Source organism: Coptis chinensis, chromosome 5 (assembly GCF_015680905.1).
Source record: "Coptis chinensis isolate HL-2020 chromosome 5, ASM1568090v1, whole genome shotgun sequence".
In the NCBI taxonomy this organism is placed as follows: domain Eukaryota; kingdom Viridiplantae; phylum Streptophyta; class Magnoliopsida; order Ranunculales; family Ranunculaceae; genus Coptis; species Coptis chinensis.
The window spans coordinates 7699070-7706245 of NC_141460.1; the positions used below are offsets into that span (position 1 = coordinate 7699070).

At 36.0% G+C, this 7176-nt stretch overlaps 1 long non-coding RNA gene across 1 annotated transcript; it reads right to left on the reverse strand.

Moving 5' to 3' along the window:
- Positions 1–3142: 3142 nt before the first annotated feature.
- LOC147496484 (uncharacterized) lies at positions 3143–5879 on the reverse strand. The gene is made up of 5 exons (XR_015196635.1): positions 5586–5879; positions 5119–5499; positions 4274–4584; positions 3972–4064; positions 3143–3890 (listed from the first exon to the last, which is right to left on the reverse strand). It is a non-coding gene; the product is annotated as an uncharacterized LOC147496484 (long non-coding RNA).
- Positions 5880–7176: the final 1297 nt, after the last annotated feature.

The following is a 7176-nucleotide window of genomic DNA, read 5'->3' on the forward strand; positions in this document are numbered from 1 at the left end:
AAATAAACCGATGACTAAATATGATTTTTGTATCTGACAATGTCCGATTGAGGTGATGGTTCACAAGCTAGTGAAAGCTCAACTAGTGTAGGTGATGGTTCTCAAGCAAATAGTGGAGTTAAATGCACTACCCCAACTGCCAAAGAGGGTCAAAAGTCTCGGTTCTTTGAGACATACCTGAACCCCCTTTTTTTAAGGTGTTTACTGAAGCGGTTGTTGAAATAGCAAACTGATGAAGATCTTCTTGGGGCAAGATGAGGAAATGAAGACACCTAAGCTATTTAGGAAGCTTTACCAGGCAGGGCTATGAGGGTCAATGTTAATTGTGGTGGTCATGTTATGAACTCGTTAGTTGTTTGTGTTAGGAACTCTTTATGTGCAACTCTCTTGTATTTTGGGGGTGCGTTAGTTGTTTGTGGTTGTCTCTTTATAGGCAACTCTCTTGTGTTTTGAGAATGCTCATTTATTTTGAAGTTGTTATGAAGTCATTACTCTGTTATGAACTCGTTTATTTTGAAGTTGTTATGAACTCTTGACTATGTTAGGTGTTGACTGTTGAGTGCAAGTGATGATTGGGTTAAAGTGGTGTTTCGGTGTTGGTTTAGGTTGGTGTTTGTGTGCAGGTTGGTTTAGAAGTGCTTGTGATGGTTGGGTTAAATTGGTGTTTCGGTGTTGGTTTAAGTTGGTTGGTGTTGGAGTATGCCACTGTTGATGACATATTGTTGAAATACTTCTGTTCGAGTCGAACAGATCCAAATGAGAAATTGGAGTTGGAGTATGACACCATTGGAGACATACATGTAGCAATGTGTCAGTACTCGTGCAATAGAATATATATTACATCTAATCTACATACTCATCAACAATTTGGGTGCCTACTTCAAATGTCCCTTGCATATTCTTGTTCCACCTGGTTACTCTGACATTTGGGCCTGCTCTTTTGTGCATCTTCCACAGCATGGGTCTCGTTTTTGCAAGTTCGCCTCTTTGTGGTCGTTATTTGCGTCATTATAGGCTCTTGTTTCTGCAGTGACGGTCGTACTTGTTTGTCCACATTAGATGCCTCTTGCATTGGAGATAGTAGTTGCTGCTGCAGTAGCTGTTCTTGCGCTTCAGATCCTGGTACATACCGACACCCAGGATAAATCTCTGAACAACTGCATATCAACTTTACAACTATAGAAGCTATGTATGTTAGGCCTTTGATCGATCTACTGAAAAAATTATTAAAACAGAAAATGTACGAAACTAATCAAACCAAACTACCAACAAACCATAAGGTAGCTAGGTATGGTAGATTAAGGAGTTTTCAAAGTCTGTTATGCTAGAGTAACATATGAATGCATACAATTCTACAAGCACTTCAACTTTGGTAGTGTCAATTCTTACACAGGAGAAACAAAAAAAATCATAAATTGACAAAAAAGGGTTAAAAACCCTCATAACCTAATTGTGTTCCAATATAGTTCACCTGATTGTGTTCCCTCATAAGCTCCATTTACCCCTGCTTTTCTAACTTGTTTCTGATTGTAAGTAAGTCCAAAATGATGGTACTCAACAGTGATGTTGTTGTCAGGTATAATCAATTATGTATGGATTTGGAATACACGTCAAGAAATCTACCAATATGGATGCCCGGGAAGTTTGATGTAACATATAATATCCCTAAGTAGTTAGTACTAAAGATATTAGTCATTTAGGATGATTTATATAGGGTTTTTTAGACCAAAAATTACCTGGAGTAACGCCATCAGAAACTTGACCCGCTCGTGGGCGGAGGCAAATCTTGTTAGGGAGAGCTACTTTAACAGCAATAATTGTTTCTCTCTGCATGTCATTCTTTGGTTTCTTTTTCATTGGGCCATCTAAATATGATTGAACAATATAAAAACACACAGTGAAAAATTACTTTACATGACAATACGACACAAGAAAAGGTGAATGATAAGATAAATTTAAACGTGATCAATATATAGTCGACTTACCTATTACACAATCCAGTCTGCTGTGAACCTGAGCCACAAAAAGAGATGGAGTTTGTGGAGTACAACAAGATGAACTTTGACTTTGATTACAAAGCTCGACTGTTGTCTCAAAGATGGGAGGCTTAACATGACAGCTTCTAGTTGCTTGGCCTTCTATAAAGCGTTTCTTCATGGGAACATCTATAAGCACACAAATCATATATATTAAATGGTATGACTATGATTTCACAACATATATGTGATTCAATGCACCTTCAATAAAAATTTGAACAATTTTGTCTATATTATTAATTATTAATTAAGCACAATGTCTAACGGGAATGGTTGCACATCACAAAGAAAATGGTGCTAATAATATATCGTTAACCATCACCTCGTATGAAGGGCGGAAAAAGTTATTTGATACAACGTTTCTTAACTACTTTTTGGTAATAGAGCCCGCCCTAAGAATATACGATGTTCCATTATGGTTCTGGCATTATTTAACGACAAATATCAATATTGAGCACAAGTACAATAATGCAATGACAGCAAAGGTAACCCCTTTACCTTTATCTTCGATCACATTCACCCTCGCATCACCTCCATTATTGTTGTCTACACATAAATTCGTTATTTAATGCACATACAGAACAAATTTATAAGTCAAATATTCGAAACTACACACAATTAAATTACTATGGCAAATTAGTTAATATAATATAATAATAGAGAAATGCTAGCGGGTTACCCCTCTTTGGCTCCTTCACGTAGCATGGTCATACCCCGTAAGAATACAAGAAAACTTAAGTTGGTGTATACATGGGAAGTTCACATTTAATACGCAATAAAAAGTATTCTCTCTGTTCCCTCTCTATTTTTCAACCTTTTTTAAGAATATTGTGCCGTCACATAGTTGTCTCCTAATCCTCATGTTTTCACCAAAGTACATTGTTTCAGTGGATGATTTTTTATGACCAAAGTACATGAAGATTAAGGACTTATGTCAAATATACAAATTAAAGTGCTTCAAATTTTACAAACAAACCCATTCATGTATCTACAAACATTGTTAATGTCAATATGCTACCCTGAAACATAACACGGATGTGAGGGTGTAATATTATTGAGAAATAAACCAAATAATGCAAATGAAACTTGTTACCTTCATGCATGTCCCTCTTCGCACTATCTTCGTGCACCGAGTTCAACATGTTTACATCCGGGCCATCGCGACTACTTGCATAACCAATTAAGACAAAATCAGACTTACACAACATATATTAAATGCTAACATTGCGTGGATGTTAAATTTAGACATTGTTGAGTTCATTGTAAGACCTAATAGTACTCTGTAGGTCCAAGTTGCATATCACAAAATGGTACTAGTACATCGGTTACCATCACATACACAGTCTCAAGGGCAACGTAAAGTTATTAGATATGGTTGCGCACTACCTTTGGTGGTTTGCTCCCTCCGAAGAATCATGTTCCATTTCGATTCTAAAATAAACTATCCACCAACAATTACCATTATATACCAATTACAAGTATTTAGCACAAATATTATTAATTTACAAGTATTTAGTACAATTACGAGTATTTTTCTAATTTAATAGATATATAGCATAGAAATACCATTGTGTATAATTTTTTCTTTATAATTGCATTAACATAGATGTACCCAAATAGTTGCAATAAAAACCCGTTTACTTGCACATATGTCCGACATCTCCATTCCTTCAAACATCGACTTCAACATGTTTGCATCCGGGCTACCACATGTACTTGCATAACCAATGGAGAGAAATGTGCGTTACAAGTAACCCATTTATGTCAAAACATAGTCATCCTTGACTAATTTACCTTCGATCACCTCTTGCTCGACTTCTTCTATGCCACTTGCACATCCTCCACTAATATTATCTACACCAATAAAACTTAATTCATATACGGTAAAAAAAGGTGAGCAACTCCAACATTTATTGGTTGTCGGCATGCACCTACCATATTCAAGGTGAGGACTAGGTTGTGTTACAATAACGACAATATTATCAGCTAAAGGAGAAAAATGCATAGCTCTCAGACTAGACCAATTTCCTGCATAACAATAAGGAAAAAGGCATGTTAGAATGATGAGTTTTAACAATACCACTTCATCCATTTTTCTCTTCAAGTATACGTACCGACCAAGATTTAACTACAATGACAATATAATAAGAATCATGTCAATCTAGAAAACTTATACTGTTGAACAAACTATCATACACCACCAACAATGAATCAAATTTATAGTTGGATCCCATTACCTGAAGGCATGGTTTGTCTTCCCCGAGTCCCTGTAGATGGTGAAATATCTTAAAAATATCCGGTTGAGTTTCCACAATATTTTCTTTTTGGCTAGATTCTTCAAAGTCACTGCCACTATCTGCATTTGAATATGTTAATGCCTGAAATGGATCTTCTTGTTCAAATTCATTGTGATTTTTACTCAAACCATTGCCACCACCCATTTCAATATCTCTGCACGCAACAGTTGCAAATCTTGTAGGATTTTTTCATCAGGAATTGTTTTCAGTAATGGTTCAACCAACTCTTGATAGTCATAACGGTGCACCTTCTACAACAAATCCAATGCTAACAATAAGCAGATAATGAAAACAATGTTGAAGATATATAGACTAAAAAAACCTCATCTATGTTTTCATAATGTTGTAAATAAATACTTAATCTACATATGGAGGATACTGCTATGGGAATTGGGAAGGCAGATTGGTGGTGGCTAAAGTAATATCTTGTGTACTTCTTACCACCTACACCACCTAAAATACAATTGTATGTTCCGATTAGAATAAATTCCTTCTACTAAATTAAATACAAGCAATTCTACACAAACATAGATAACAACATGTTTTTATTACATTACTTCATCAAAAATAACATATTGAGCTGATGAGAACCTATGCCATCAAAAATTCAGCAAAAAGAAGAAATAATTGCCACCTTTTTAGCTTTCCAACAAAAAGGCATCAGTAGGTTACACTTACAATAATTATTTTGAAGTCTAAAATAAATGGAGGGGATAATTACAGTCAATAGATTTAACATAAAAAAATAGTGGTAAAACAAAATAAGCAATTTATTGCAAATTTACCTCTTTACTGCACTGATTCATGAGGAACAACTCCCTTAAGGAAAATGGTTGAGTGCGACTCATACAATGCTCCTGATACCAATCTAGATAAGCTGCATTTGAAGCAGAAGGAAAGTTGACTTCTACTTCACAACCACCCTTCCACCAAACATTCCACTCCGTAATAAATCTTTCCAAAAAAGAACCATTTGCTTTAGGATCCCACCTGAGTGGTTGCTCTGGTATGTGTTAGTCAAGCCCAAATTGACGCATACATCGATTAGGCATATACCTCTCTACGGAGTCGAAATGGATCATCCATGTAGAGACAGGCAACACGCGAGAATGGAGAGAGGCAAAATGAAGAGCATGTACCCATTTATCCCACGGCTGCCAGATAACCTAATAGAATAGAATCAATACTAGTAAGAAAGTAGACAATAGTTTGGTACAGTTTGATGAGTTATGGATACTAATTTTATACTAACCTGATCTTCACCAAGTGAATCCAACTCTTTGCGTAGGTCCTTATACACTTGTTTTGTACAAGGTCGGAATTAGGGATTTTTCCATTTGCAAGCAGCAGGGAACACAATTTTCGGTTCTCGTTTCAGTAGGTGTATGGGGAACCTTTCATAGAACCATGCCTATAACCAAGTTTTCAAAAGTTAATAAAAAAATAGTAAGATATACATAATAAAATATCATCAAGTATAAATGGGCTATACGTACCAACAACAACGTAGACGAACCACAAATATTCTGCACAAAATTAGATTCCTTTTCTAGCTTGTTCCTTTTCTTTGTTGTGGATTTATGGCAAAGTGACACTCGATTGAGCACTTTAAATAGATATGCAAGAACAGCAACAGCCCAAGTATAGGTAGCACACACTTCTGTATTAGCTAGGAATTTTAGGTACTTGGTGTGCACGCAATTGCCGCCACCTTTTGAAAATATTGTGCTCCCAATGAGGTACAACACATATGCTATTGTGCGTTTTTCCTCGTCAATTACCATTCCAGTGCCCTTAAATGTATTTCTGAACCAAGAGGCACAAACGGATTTCCCTCTAGATTTATCTTCTGAAGGAGATACTCCCAAATATTTTAAACAAGCTTGTGGCAGTCAATTATGAGGTGTCGACGATTGATTCCCCAAAGGCATTCAAGCCCAATATGTGGGCCACATCCTAAAGTGTAATTGTCATTTCAAATGACGGGAAGTGGAAAATATTTGTTTATTGCCTCCAATGGTCAACCAGAGCAGAAATCAGGTCTCTATTAGCTTGGAAATGTCCAATTTTCCTAATGTTTTTGAAACCCATTGCAGAGATAAGCTTCTTTTGTCTATGACTCAACTTCCATTCTTTCAGTTTTTGGTTGTGCTCATGAATCCGCACAATCGGTCGCTCCTGTTCACCACTTACACTTGTTATTGGTTGTGAAGTCAAATAAGCAAACCAAAACCGGAGTAATAAATGCCAAAAAATTACCGCTCCATGCATTAGTAAAGAAGATATGTGGCGACTCTGCATATACAATTATTGATTATTTGTTGCCCCTCTCACCATCCCCATCTCGTCTAGAGATATACTAAAATAATGCAATAGATTAGTAGAATCAAACTAAGACAATATATACACAGATGACAATGTAAACCCCTTTCAAAAAATCAGATGTCTACAATGTATAAAACAACAAAGACATATATTTCATTAATCTATCCAAGTTTATGCAGCAAAATCATTGTTCTCATATATTGAATGTTTGTAAGAGATAACAATGAACTATAGACATGTGTGGAGGTAACGAAGGTGAGTTCTCGACAAGTGCAACCAAATCACACTCTCAACCACAACCACTACATGTAAAGAGGTATCCCAAAAACTCCTCTTTTTATATTAGCGATGTGTGTCAGAAGGATGATTGGAAGTCTTTTCCAAATGGGAAGCACGATTGAAAAACTAGTAAATAAATTTCATTGTTGCAACACTCCATTTTAGATAAGTCAGTCTTTCTAAAGAGGATCACTGCATTAATTTAAACCATGAAGTGAGCGTAGCTTATAACTTTTCCA